Here is a 14741-nt window from a genome sequence, read left to right as displayed (position 1 = left end):
AAGCTGCTTGCCTTCGCTCATCCTCAGCTGACTGTTGGTGGTGAACATTCAGTGAGAGAACGTGGACCATTTGCCTGTTTCTTCCTCTATCAAATGGGACCTGCCCCCCAGCACATTCCAGCAGCAGCAACACCACAGCTCATAGCAGAACCTGCTGCGTGCTGGCGCCCCACACGGTACTCCACACACAGGCTCTCTGGAGCCTCACGGAGACCAGGATCCCATTTTACAGCTGAAGAAAACTAAGGTTCAGAGAAGAGAGGTAACGTGTACAAGATCACATGGCTCAGGTGGAGTTCAGGCCCAGCTCTCCCCAACCCCAGGCCCAAGCTCTTTCACCCCACCGTGCAGCCCTCGCGGGGCTGCTGAGAAGCCCACATGATTTAATTTGTATGAAATCACCTTGAGAAGCACAGAGCCCTGGGTAAACATGAGGTATTCGTGTCTCTTAACAGCTCAGAGCCAGGCCCAGGGCGCCCTGTGACTGTTCATGAATTCACCAGATACCTGCTTTTATGCCCATCACTGAGCTGAGAGTCTAGCCGCCCGGCTTGGTCGGTGAAGGCATATGCGGGCCTTTGCTTCTGTGTCCCGGATGTGCTTTGAGGATGGTCCACGGTGAGGAGGGCTGCAGGGCCCCTCAGGGGAGGCTGAGCCCCATCCACACACTGGGAGTCACCTTGGGCCTTGGCGGCACAGCTGTAAAATAAAGATGGGAACCTGTCATGGCTCAGGGTCCTTCCAGCTGTAAAGCTTTGTGATCCCACAGAGAGACTGCCTCGGGCTTCCTCATCTGAGAGTGGAGACCTCATGGAAAATCATGAGCCTCGTAGCTTCTAGAAAGCTCACTCCAAAATCCCAGAGATCACAAATCTGTGCTGGGACCCCCTAGACCCAGCTCATGGTCTGGCCCTGCCTTCCTGTTCCAGCTCTTCTCTTACTTCTCTTCCTGTTGCTTACATTCTAGGAAGAAAGCCCTTTCTGCTCCAGGGACTCTACACACACAGTCCCTCTGACTAGAACACCCTCTTCTGACTCTTGGGGTGTGTAGCTAGCTCCTCCTCATCCTTTAAGAGTCCACCTTCATAGTGAAGGGGTCCGGAATATACCACAGTGAAAAGGTTTTTTTCCTGAACTCCCTTTTTCTGCCTAAAAGCGGAGTCTCCCCAAAGAATTCAACTATCATAAATCCCCTCCCTAAGACTTTTGCACCAGGAAAGATTGACTCCTATCACCGAGGGAGAAGTTGCAAGGGGATGAGAAATCACCCAGACATTGTCACAAAACTATCACATCTCCCATCTAGTCTCCTAAGGGCCATCTTAGGAGAATCATTTCTACAAGTCATTTATTTTCCCATAAGTGCCTTTCTCCCCCTTTCCTTCCCCTATTAAGATGGCATATAAGCCCCAAATTGTACTAGCCTCTTTGAGTCACATTTTTCTGTGAACTCCTGCATACGTACATGAATAAAATTCTGTCTTTTCTCTTGCTAACTTCTTTTGTCACTTTAATTCACAGGCCCCTATCACTAAACCCAAGAGGGTAGAGGAAAAGTTTTTCCTCCCTCACAGTTGTCACCACCTAAGAGGGATCTTCCCTAATCATTTTATCTCAGTTAGGTCTCTGCCCCCTTTCATAGCATTTATCATAACTTATTATAACTTTATTTATTTGTCTGCTTATTAGGTTTGTGTCTGAACTTCCATTACAGCATAAGCTGTATGGAGGCAGGGACAGTACCTATCTCATTCATCACTGAATACTCACGGCCTAGCGTAGTACTTGGCATATAATAGTTCATTAAATACTCGGTGAATGAATGGATGAAGAACTCCATCCATAGCTCAGATATTTACTGTTGAGTCTAAAGCTCATCTCCATTCAACATTCACTCATTGAGAACTTATTAGGTGCCATGATAGTGCTCAGTGTTAGCAAGCCACAAAGACCTGCTCCCTGTTGTTGAGGAGCTTACAGGAGAATAAGCACCCTGCTGGGCCCTGTGAGGGGCAAATATGAGAAAGGAGACATAATTCCTCCCTGGAGAAGTCTACTGATGCAGTAGGGAGAGGAGAAAATGGAAGACATGTGAAAAGGAGCTTGGAAACAAAAACACCTCCAAGTACAGTTAATTAGCACACAGATAAAACAGATTGTTAAACTATTCTCTTGGCCTTTGTTTAGGAAATAATTCATGTCATTCTGCTGATTACGTTGGATGGAGTTCGTGTTACTTCTGCTTCATTTATACACCTGAGCCTGAGGAGCACCTGTTCCCTGGGCACTCGGACCGGCTGACTGGCACCGCTGGTCCCCTCTTGGCAGCACCTAGGACAGATATGTAGACTCTAAAAAGCCTTGCACACAGCCTCCCTGCCTCAGTCAGGGTCCCTTAAGCCAGAAGGGCCAAAGATGTACTGAAGTTAACTCCTTCACCCCGCAAAAAGTAAATAAATAAGAGGGAGAGTTTATTGTAATTTTTCAATGCACAGGAACCCAAGAGAACCTGACAGCCAGGCCAGGTCTAGTGTTCTCAGAGCATGGCCTCGGTTCTTTAGATTCCCGAGTCCAGATTTCCATATTCTCCCATCCTTCCGCATTAGACCTCAAGTCCTAGGTGCTGGCTGACCTGTGGGCAGAAAGCCCCGGGTCAGGTGTCCACAGCGTTGCGCAATTAGCCTACCCCTGGGCAGGGATGCATGGTAGCAGACAAGGCCCCTAGGCCTGAGAAGATGACCCCAGAAGAGGACTGAGTTAGGCAGAGTGGTCAAACTTTGTCCAGGACTGACAGATTTCACTGGAAGTGTGACTTTTACGGCTAAAACCAGGAAAAGTTCCTGGCAAATCCGGGTGAGTTGATCACCAGTGCAGCCAATAGCACATCTGTTTCATGCCCATATATATTATTAATTCTGAGGAACACATTTCTTCACATTTAACATCACTGAAATCTGGATGTGTCTAAAAATTGGTGGTATCCTATGATGGCTGTCAGCGGGGAATGAAGCCCAGGTCTCTGGAAGAGGATGTGTGTTTGGCAGTCACTTCTGGGGCACTACCAACCTGAGACCACCTTAATTTTCTGCTTGACTTTTCTAGAACGTACTGACAGTGCAAATTCAATTAACTTGGGCCTGGCATACCTTTATCAACTGCTAGATGGCAAGCTGAGGCAACTGAGAGATAGGAGCAGACCAACAGTTCAAGTAAACTTTGTTCTTCTAGCAGATGAAAGAAAATTAAGTTCAGATTTTACATAAGTAAACTTGATATTAAAGCTTATTTTTAAAACCCTTATAATAAATTATTTAATCTTAGTCAGCTTGATCACACATAAAATTCCTTTTCCAACATTCTTTTTTTTTTTTTTAATTTTATTTATTTATTTTTGGCTGCGTTGGGTCTTCATTGCTGCACACGGGCTTTCTCTAGTTGTGGCGAGCGGAGGCTACTCTTCACTGTGGTGTGCGGGCTTCTTATTGCAGTGGCTTCTCTTGTTTCAGAGCATGGGCTCTAGGCGCAAGGACTTCAGTAGTTGTGGCATGCGGGTTCAGTAGTTGTGGCTCACGGGCTTAGTTGCTCCGTGGCATGTGGGATCTTCCCGGACGAGGGCTTGAACCCATATCCCCTGCATTGGCAGGTGGATTCTTAACCACTGCGCCACCAGGGAAGTCCCCAAGATTCCTTTTTTACAAAACTTCTATACCTTTTTAAAATTTTTTAATTTTATATTGGACTATAGTTGATTTACAATGCTGTGTTAGTTTCAGGTGTACAGCAAAGTGATTCAGTTTTACATATATATATTTTACATATATATACATATATATATATATATATTCTTTTTCAGATTCTTTTCCCATATAGGTTATCACAGAATATTGAGTAGAGTTCCCTGTGCTATACAGTAGGTCCTTGTTGATTACCTATTTTATATATAGTAGTGTGTATATGTTATTCCCAACCTCCTAATTTATCCCTCCCTCCTGCCACCTTTCCCCTTTTGTAACCATAAGTTTGCTTTCTAAGTCTGTGAGTCTGTTTCTGTTTTGTAAATATGTTCATTTGTATCATTTTTTTAGATTCCTCGTATAAGTGATATCATATGGTATTTGTGTTTCTCTATCTGACTTACTTCACTTAGTATGATAATCTCTAGGTCCATCCATGTTGCTGCAAATGGCATTACTTAATTCTTTTTTATGGCTGAGTAATATTCCATTGTATATATGTACCACATCTTCATTATCCATTCCTCTGTCAATGGACATTTAGGTTGCTTCCCTGTCGTGGCTATTACATAGTACTGCAATGAACATTGCGGTGCATGTTTCTTTTTGAAGTATGGTTTTCTCTGGATATTTGCCCAGGAGTGGAATTGCTGGATCATATGGTAGCTCTATTTTTAGCTTTTTAAGGAGCCTCCATACTGTTCTCCATAGTGGCTGTACCAATTTATATTCCCACCAATAGTGTAGGAGGGTTCCCTTTTCTCCACACTCTCTGGCCATTCTAACGGTGTGAGGTGATACCTCCTTGTAGTTTTGATTTGCATTTCTCTAATAATTAGTGATGTTGAGCATCTTTTCATGTGCTTTTTAGCCACCTGTATGTCTTCTTTGGAGAAATGTCTATTTAGATCTTCTGCCCATTTTTTTGATTGGGCTGTTTTTGCTTTGTTTGTTTCTTTTGATATTGGCTGCATGAGCTGTTTGTATATTTTGGAGATTAGTCCCTTGTTGGTCTCATCATTTGCAAATATTTTCTCCCATTCTGTGAGTTGTCTTTTCATTTTGTTTATGGTTTCCTTTGCTGTGCAAAAGCTTTTAAGTTTCATTAGGTCCCATTTGTTTATTTTTGTTTTTATTTTCATTACTCTAGGAGGTGGATTCAAAAAGATATTATTGCAATTTATGTCAAAGAGTGTTCTGCCTATGTTTTCCTTTAAGAATTTCATAGTATCCGGTCTTACATTTAGGTCTTTAATAACCCATTTTCAGTTTATTTTTTGTGTATCATGTTAGAGAATGTTCTAATTTCATTCTTTTACATGTGACTGGCCAGTTTCCCCGGAACCACTTACTGAAGAGACTGTCTTTTCTCCATTGTATATTCTTGCCTCCTTTGTCATAGATTAACTGACCACAGCTGTGTGGCTTTATTTCTGGGCTTTCTATCCTGTTCCACTGATCTATAAGTCTGTCTTTGTGCCAGTACCATACCGTTTTGATTACTGTTGTAGCTTTATAGTATAATCTGAAGTGAGGGAGCCTGATTTCTCTAGCTCTGTTTTTCTTTCTGAAGATTGCTTTGGCTATTCAGGGTCTTTTGTGTTTCTATACAAATTTTAAGATTTTTTTTTTGTTCTAGATCTGCAAAAAATGCCATTGGTGATTTGATAGGGATTGCACTGAATCTGTAGATTGCCTTGGGTAATATAGTCATTTTGACAATATTGATTCTTCCTAAAACTTCTATAACTTTTAATGTCTATTTTAGTTTGTCAGTTGCTCTCTTTCCCATTCAGAAATAATCAGCTTTACTTTAGGACAAAATTACTTCCTTTTCCTTCAACAAAAATGTATCTCCATCCCTCATACCTTTTTTTTTTTTTAACCAAAAACACATATCCTACTTTCCTTCCATACAGAGTTGTTTCCCTTATTATTTTTAGAAGCTTTAATTACATATACAGGCCTACCTCATTTTATTGCACTTCAGAGATATTGCATTTTTTATAAATTGAAGGTTTGTGGCAACTCCACATCAAGCCAATCTATCAGTGCCATTTTTCCAACATAAATTGCTCAATTCATGACTTCACGTCTCTGTGTCACATTTTGGTGATTCTCACATTTCAAACTTTTTTATTTAATAAATATTTCTTATGATGATCTGTGATCAGCAATCTTTGACGTTACTATTGTAATTGTTTTGGGGCACCACAAACCAAGCCCATATAAGACATGAACTTAATTGATAAATACTGCGTGTGTTCTGACTGCTCCACTAACCGGCTGTTTCCCTATCTCTCTTCCTCTCCTCAGGCCTCCCTATTCTCCAAGACACAACAATATTGAAATTAGGCCAATTAATAACCCTACAATGGCCTCTAAGTGTTCAAGTGAAAAGAAGAATCACATGTCTCTCACTTTAAATCAAAAGCTAGAAATGATTAAACTTAGTGAGGAAAGCATATTGAAAGCCAAGACAAGCTGAAAGCGAGACCTCTTGTGCCAGTTAGCCAAGTTGTGAATGCAAAAGAAAGGTTTTTGAAGGAAATTAACAGTGCTACTCCAGTGAACACATGAATGATAAGAAAGATAATCAGGCTCATTGCTGCTATGGAGAAAGTTTTAGTGGTCTGGATAAAAGATCATACCAGCCACAATGTTCCTTTAAGCCAGAGCCTAATACAGAGCAAACCCCCAATTCTCTTCAATTCTGTGAAGGCTGAAAGGAGTGAGAAAGATGCAGAAGAAAAGTTTGAAGTTAGCAGAGGTTGTTCATGAGGTTTAATGAAAGAAGCCATCTCCATAACATAAAAGTGCAGGGTGAAAGAGCAAGTGATGATGTGGAAGCTGCAGAAAGTTATCCAGAAGATCTAGCTGAGATAATTAATGAAGGTGGCTATGCTAAACCACAGATTTTCAGTGTAGATGAAACAGCTCTCTATTGGAAGAAGATGCCATCTAGGACTTTCATAGCTAGAGAGGAGAAGCCAGCGCCTGTTTCAAAGCTTCAAAGGATAGGCTGACCCTCTTGTTAGGAGCTAATGCAGCTGGTGACTTTAAATTTGAAGTCAGTGCTCATTTACCATTCAAAAACTCCTAGGGCCCTTAAGGATTCTGCTAAATCTACTTTGCCTATGGTCTATAAATGGAACAACAAAGCCTGGATAACAGCACATCTGTTTACCGCACAGTTCACTGAATATTTTAAGACTACTGTTGAGACCTACTGCTCAGAAAAAGAAATTGCTTTTTAAATGCTACCCTGGCAATGTACCTGGTCACCCAAGAGCTCTGAAGGAGATGTACAATGAGGTTAATGTTGTTTTCATGCCTGCTAACACAACGTCCATTCTGCAGCCCATGGATCAAGGAGTCATTTCAACTTTCACGTCTTATTACTTAAGGAATACACTTCATAACACGATAGCTGCCATAGATAGTAATTCCTCTGATGGATCTGGGCAAAGTAAACTGAAAAACTTCTGAAAAGGATTCACCACTCTTGATGTCATTAAAAACACTCATGATTCATGGGAAGAGTCAAAATATCAACATTAACAGGAGTTTGCAAGAAGTTTGTTCCAACTCTTGAGGGGGTTCAAGACTTCAGTGGAGGAAGGAAGGACAGACATGGTAGAAACAGCAAGAGAACTAGAATTAGAAGTGGAGCCTAAAGATGTGACTGAATTGCTGTAATCTCATGATAAAACTTTAAAAGTTGAAGGGTTGCTTCTTATGGATAGCAAAGAAAGTGGTTTCTTGAGATGGAATCTACTCCTGGTGAAGATGCTGTGAAAATTGTTGAAATCATTTGAAGGCAAATGTTGCAAACATTTGAAGGCAACAAAGGATTGAGAAAATTACATACACAGCGGCAGGGTTTGAGATTCAACTCCAATTTTGAAAGAAGTTCTACTCTGGGTAAAATGCTATCAAACAGCATTGCATGCTACAGAGAAATGGTTTGTGAAAAGAAGAGTCCATCAATGTGGCAAGCTTTATTGCTGTCTTATTTTAATAAACTGCCACAGGCACCCCAGCCTTCAGCAACCACCTCCCTGATCAGTCAGCAGCATCAACACTGAGGCAAGACCCTCCACCAGTAAAAAGATTATGATTTGCTAAAGGCTCAGATGATAGTTAGCATTTTTTAGCAATAAAGTATTTTTAATTAAGGTATATATATTTTTTCTTTAGACATAATGCTATTGCATACTTAATAGACTACAGTATAGTGTAATTATAACTTTTATATGCCCTGAGAAACCAAAAAATTCTTGTGACTCACTTTATTGCAATATTTGCTCTATTGCAGTGGTCTGGAACCAAACCCCGAGGTATGCCTGTACTAATTAGAATTCTCAATCCTTAAAAACCTTAATTTCTAGTGAAAAATAAGAAGTAAGCAATTGTGAGTTGTCTGTTATACCAACATACTTTAGTTAGGCAAATTTATGAATACATTTCATAATTTCTTAAAACACATTTCCTCATAGCTCAGTTTTTCAATGTGGTACAAAACATATTTTCTAAGAGACTCAAGTATCTTTAGCCTCCAAAATAAAAGGTCAAAAGTAGGTAAACTTTGGGCTTTCCTGGTGGCACAGAGGTTAAGAATCCACCTGCCAATGCAGGGGACACGGGTTCGAGCCCTGCTCTGGGAAGATCCCACATGCTGCAGAGTAACTAAGCCCGTGCGCCACAACTACTGAGCCTGTGCTCTAGAGCCTGCGAGCCACAAATACTGAGCCCATGTGCCACAACTACTGAAGCCCACGCACCTAGAGCCCGTGCTTCACAAGAGAAGCCACAGCAATGAGAAGCCTGCGCACCGCAACGAAGAGTAGCCCCCGCTCACTGCAACTAGAGAAAAGCCCGCACACAGCAACGAAGACCCAACGCAGCCAAAAATAAAAAAAAAATAAAAAATAAAGTAGGTAAACTTAGATTGGTTTTGCAATTAATGTTTCAGTATTTTATCTTATTTGGAAATGATATAGACTTTCAATGAATTCCCATCATTTAATTTAACTTAGCAAAATTCTAAGGGTAGGAGTTACCAAAGAGACTTGGGAAACTAAGTAGACATCATAAAACAGCCATGGCTAAAAAGTTTACCTGAAACATCTCATTTACATCTATTTAATTCATTTGTTCTTAACAATCATACTCATGAAAATCTCATGATACATTAAAACAGGTAATCATTATGCTGTTATTTTTCTTGCTGAAAAATTTTGTAACAGAGATAACATGGTTTTATTTGACCTAGGTAAGTTAAAAGTATTATACTTAATGCTGATTACTCTAAAACATGCCTGTATTAATTAAACCAACAAACTTAAACTACCTTTTATTTACTGAAAATTATCCTAGATCATGTAGATTTGAAAAATATTTGGGTTAGTTTCTACTATATTTCTGAGACTTAGAAATAATTACTAAGCACATATTTTAAGCCAATTAAACAGAGCTCTTTTACAAATTAAGTTTGGCAATGCCATCCAAAAGTAGAAAAATACTATATCTATAACGCACATACATAGACATACATAAAAACAAACACAGAGCTCTTCATTTTAAAATTTTAGTCATGAATCAAGTATACTGATTCAGATAACAACAGTATATTCTAGTGAGTTTATAAATAACAGATGGAAAAAGTTGAGTTTATCCGTCAGATGGCTAAAGCTTTTTTACTATTTGTGGAGATAACTTTTAATATTTGTATTTGTCTTTGACAAGTAATCTTAAAGAGGCTGTGGTCTAGAGTTTGGGCAAGAGACCTCTTTTATCAGTTTGTATTTTTAAAAGACCTCTTTCCGCCTTTTATTTTTTCCTTCAGTCTCAGGCAATTGAGGGCTGTATTTACTTTTCAAAGACATGATAAGATTTACAACTTTAAGAGCCAGAGAAAGAATGTAAATTGTCTCCTAGGAATTTTGGGTTTATTTTTCTATTACCAGAAGTTTAGAGTATTTACTATTTAAAAATGTCCTTCCTTTTCTTAAGTGCAAAACAATTGTACTTCCAATGTCCTGGAATATCTGCTATATATATATATATATATATATATATATATATATATATATAGCAGATATATATATATATATATCTGCTATATATATAGTAGATATATATGTATATTTTTTAATATAGATAAAATAACAATAAATATATATATATTTTTTACAATATCTGCAAACATTTGAAGGCAATTAGGACGAGGTATGAGTGGATTTTGAGTTGCTTTTTGAGTTATGCTTTTGTTGTTGTAAAGAGTCAAGTTGTAAATTAAGAATTGTTGATTTTAACTTTTTTTCATCTGTATTCCTGCAAGGTACCGTCAAAGAATTGGGTAGCCTTTTCCATTATAATGTTTAGAGGCTGGTTTGCCCACTCAATCACACTGTTTTGAATTTGCCTTTTTTATACCATGGAGAAATTTTCCAACTAAATGGAAATCAAAAGATCTCTATGTTTTGTGGCCCAGGAGAAATAAATTCTTTGGGTGGAGATCTAGGATATATCTGCAAAGGACGTTGCATAGGAAGGCCTGAAGCTGGCAAAGCCTGATTATAGAGCCCAGCAAAACGAGACTTACTGTCCATTCCAGACGCTTCTGCTAAATTTATTTCCTGGCTTTTAGCAGTTATATGAGTTACTTGTAAACCCTGGGCCTAGAGATTAGGCTGGAGTGCTCTCTGTAAATCTTGTAAGGAAAGGGAAGTTAGAACAAGCAGCTGAGCATTTAAGGGATTTTCTGAGGAAGGTAGAGGAGTTTTGGGATTTAAGGGAATTTGCTGAGGAGATGGGGTCAGATTTTTAAGAAGGGGAACTTACGTTGAATGGGACAATTTTTTTTTTTTTTTTTAAAGATTGATTGATTGATTGCTATGTTGGGTCTTCGTTTCTGTGCTAGGGCTTTCTCTAGTTGCGGCAAGCGGGGGCCACTCTTCATCGCGGTGCACGGGCCTCTCACTATCGCGGCCTCTCCTGTTGCGGAGCACAGGCTCCAGACGCGCAGGCTCAGTAGTTGTGGCTCACGGGCCTAGATGCTCCGCGGCATGTGGGATCTTCCCAGACCAGGGCCCGAACCCGTGTCCCCTGCATTAGCAGGCAGATTCTCAACCACTGCGCCACCAGGGAAGCCCGGGACAATTTTTTTCTACGTTTAATTTCTATTCTTTCATCTTGTTATGGGAGTCCCTAAACTAGGTGTTATGTTTCTTTGTATCCACTTTTTAATTTGGTCTTTTTTTTAATAGGTACAAAGAAGACAATTGTTTAAGATAAAGAGTTCTCCCCACCGCCAAATTTTTTTCAAATATAGAAGCTTTTCCACTTTAAAAAGGTTCATCATCCTGGTCATTGATGAGTAGGATCTATTAATCTCAATAGCGACTCAGTCTGACAAGCCTTTTTATAGCTTAACCAAGAACGCAAGAGACCTCCACAAAAGACTGCAAGAGATGCAACCCTCACAAGATCCAGAAAGTTCACTCCCAGATAGCCTAAGAAAGCAAAGGCCTTTTTTGCACAGGGTAAGGATGGTGTAGTGAAAATGGTGTCTCTGGTCTCTCACAGGAATGTGAGACACCTCCAGTGACAGACCCACTAATCTGTGACACCAGGCAGGCACTACTGGAATGGGACTTTTCCAGCACTAACAAAGCAAGGAAGGTTGAGACGACAAAGGGCCCTTATAGATCAGGACCCTATATGACAAAGTTCCCTGAATGCTAGCATGGCTGCTTTTGAGTTCGTGTTTTGGAACCCCAGTCTATTCAAATGGCCACCAAGGGGCACCCCAGACCGAATGGCAAAGACCAGACAGAATATTCTCACTGGTTACAAAGCCAAGCTCTCAGAACATAGAACAAAACAAAAGGAAAAACCTCATCTGGTTTTTACATAAGGGACCCGCAGCATGGTTGGTCTAAACAGACACCAGTCTGGTGAGAACCATGAACTTAGCAGTCTTTGAGGTCCGCTCAAACAGCAGGCTTATAAGGCCTCTGCCTGTGTTCTGCCCTAAGGCTTTTTTTTTTCTCCTTATAACACACAGCACAGCAGAGACAAAGGAAAACAGTGACCATCTCCGGGAGGAAAAGGATCAGTTAAACCAAGAGTGCCCATTTACCAAATCTTTACCAGGGTCACTGTACACAAGGAACTAATTCCACAAATATTTTCTCCTGCTAATTTAAGTTTAGAAAAGGAGAAAAAGGACTCTTACTACTTTCACTTCCATCAGACCCCCAGAGTCAGAGATCCAGGAGGCCGATGTGGTAAGAATTCTCACCTTCTGCCAGGTTTTTTTCAGAGGTTGCAGGGTCTCTTTATCTGCAACAGTCCCAGGAGCAAGCAGTACCCAAGCAGTATCCAGCCAACTACACCAACACTGTCGGGGAGGGGAAAATTTCCCCCTAGCCCTCTTGGTTCTTTTGGCTGATCTAAAAATTAAATTGACACAAAACAGATTAACAGGAGGAAAAAAATTCAATTTTGTACATGCAGAGGTCTCATAGCTATAGGACCCAAGAAGTAGCCAAAGCAGGCTGTTTATATACCTTTTAGATAAAGAAACAATAAATCTGTAAAGAAATGACAAGACAAACAAACTTAGGTTTATGTACTAATTAGTGAAGAAACTAAGCAAAGTTTGTTTATAAGCCTTCTTGGCCCTGAATTCCCTGTCTCTTGTAATAAGGATGTCTCTCTACCTCCTGGTGCAAGGAGGATACCTTTCACATGGGAGATTTGTTTTCTGCTTTCAAGGGGACAGAGGAAGGTCAGAGTGTGCTCCTTGCACAGGCTGTTTCTCAAGTAACTTTAATTCTAAATAACCAATATGCCAAAGTGGCATATTTTGAGGTGGCCTGCCCTGAGCCCTATTACCTACAAACACAGAGCCCACGTGTTTGAAATGCTGGTAAACCCCTCCCAACTGCTGCCCTATGTAGAAAACTCAAGGAGGCAGAATTGTCAAAGAGAGAAAGAGAGAAGGGCAGTATTTAAACTTGGAAACCAGTATCCACGTCTTCTACCCACAGATTTTCTTTCATTTACCCAGGCCTGCTCAGCATTTCCTGGATGTGTGATGTCTGGTTTATTTTGTCTGCTGAGTGGACATTTCCTGAGGTGCCCCTCCACCCAAAGCACCTTGTCCTCAGGGTCAGCTCACCCCTCCTCTGGGGTTGTCTTTCCTGCTATCATTTCCCACCTTCCTGCGCTAAGCCACTCCCACCCCAGCCCAGGGCAGGGACTATGCCCTCCTGCTCTGCTCGGAGGCCACGTGAAGGCCTGAGGCAGGTGCTGGGGCCTCGTGCCCTGGGGGCAGGTGCACCTGCACCCTGCAAAGGCCTTGCTAGCTCTGCCCAGCCACCTGGGGAGGTATGGACCGGTACGCTAACTCCAGGCTGACAAAGGGGGAGAAGTGTGAGATTTTTGTGAGCCCTAAGAATCCAGCATATGCAAAAAGGCTTACATTGTCTAGCTTAACCTAAACCATACCATAAGAGTTGGGAGTGTTGTATACAGTGGGACTAATGTTAGGGCACCATTGACCGAAACTGCCCGCCCTGGCCAGGCACGATAAGAACCACTCGCATGAGTTGTCTCACTACAGGAGGTCCCCCCAGTAAGGAACACGGTGCTGCCACCGAAAACTAACCAGGAGAATTCAGGAGGAACCAAAAGAGGGAGGAGACACCGGCACGTAATATGTCCTGCCAACCTCCCAGAAACCCTCGCACTAGAATCCATCATGGCTGAGAGTGTGCCTGCCGCCAGGAAGGACCCTGAGTCAGACCAAATATGGGCACAAGCAAGATGACTGGCCAGAGACGACCCGGAAACTAACCTCATTACCATAAAACCTGAGACAGAGAGCCACGTGGCAGAGCAGTTCTCCTGGGTTCCCTTACCCTGCTGCTCTCCCCCTGGGAGCCCCTTCCCAATAAAGCCTCTTGCTTTGTCAGTACGTGTGTCTCCTCGGACAATTCATTTCTGAGGGTTAGACAGGAGCCCACTCACAAGCCCTGGAAGGGGTCCGCCTTCTGGTAACATTAGTAGGAGTCTGGTTTGCGTGAAAAGAACACTAGGTTTAGATTCAGAGCTTTGTATCCAAAATCTTCCCTTTCTGGTCGCGTGACTTTGGGCAAAGCTACTTCAACAGTTTAGACCTCGGTTCCCCCATTTGTGAAAAGGGAGTTATTATTTCCATTTTTGGGTCGTGTGAGGATTAAATGGGATAACCTATGCTTTAAAACCTGCTTCGTAGGCATTAAAGCATTACACAAACACTTATGCCTGGGAGGGGAGAGAAGGGGCTACTCTGTTTAGTACAGTGTTTTTCAAAGAGCAGGTTGTGAGTCATCAGCAGGTCACAGAAAAAAATTCAGTGGGTCCTGATCACCATTGGAAAATTTTAATAGAGTAGAAAATATCAACGTGTATCCCAAGTAAGAAGAGTACGTATTGTTTCTTTTACTTAAGTGGTGTGAGGGTGTGTATTAATTAGTATGTGTTGTGATGTAAAATCCATGTCTTTTACAAAACAACACACATACTAGCACTTTACTTCTGTGGCAAATAATGGAACTAGAAATAAAGGGAGCTGTTTGTGCTTTGTTGTATTTTTTTAACTGCAGCATTTCCACATTCCAAGAGTGGGAGAAGAATTCCTCTTGGCAAAGAATCTTATCTTTTGTTTGGGAAACACTTTAATGGGCCCTTCGGTTATGCAAAGGTAGGGCCCTGAGGCCAGGTTGAAGTGAACCGTGGTTAAACTGCTCTCCACAATAAAAGTCAATATCGGAGGCTTCTTTTTTTCTTTGGTGGTCCTAGAAGCAGCAGTTTGGAGCCTGGGGTCTCAGAGAAAAGGGGGGTTGAGCTGGGCCCGAGAGGAGACCTGAATAAAGGCCTCAACACAGTATGACCAGAGGATGTGGGGAGTCTCTGCACTGAGTACTAGATGGAGTTCTCCTGGCCTGTGTCATT

General features: G+C 41.4%; 1 long non-coding RNA gene across 1 annotated transcript in view; it reads right to left on the bottom strand.

The window, feature by feature from the left end:
* The window catches only part of LOC137777515 (uncharacterized), a 54780-nt gene extending 42597 nt beyond the window's left edge, over positions 1-12183 (bottom strand). Inside the window, exons 1-2 of the long non-coding RNA XR_011076544.1 lie at positions 12043-12183; positions 508-699 (exon numbers count right to left, since the gene is read on the bottom strand). This is a non-coding gene — a long non-coding RNA (uncharacterized lncRNA). The remainder of the gene's footprint in view (positions 1-507; positions 700-12042) is intronic.
* Between the last annotated feature and the right edge of the window lie 2558 nt (positions 12184-14741).

Source organism: Eschrichtius robustus, chromosome 15, assembly GCF_028021215.1.
Source record: "Eschrichtius robustus isolate mEscRob2 chromosome 15, mEscRob2.pri, whole genome shotgun sequence".
NCBI lineage: Eukaryota > Metazoa > Chordata > Mammalia > Artiodactyla > Eschrichtiidae > Eschrichtius > Eschrichtius robustus.
Note: the sequence above shows the minus strand (reverse complement) of the source record. Positions and strands in the feature narration are given on the sequence as shown.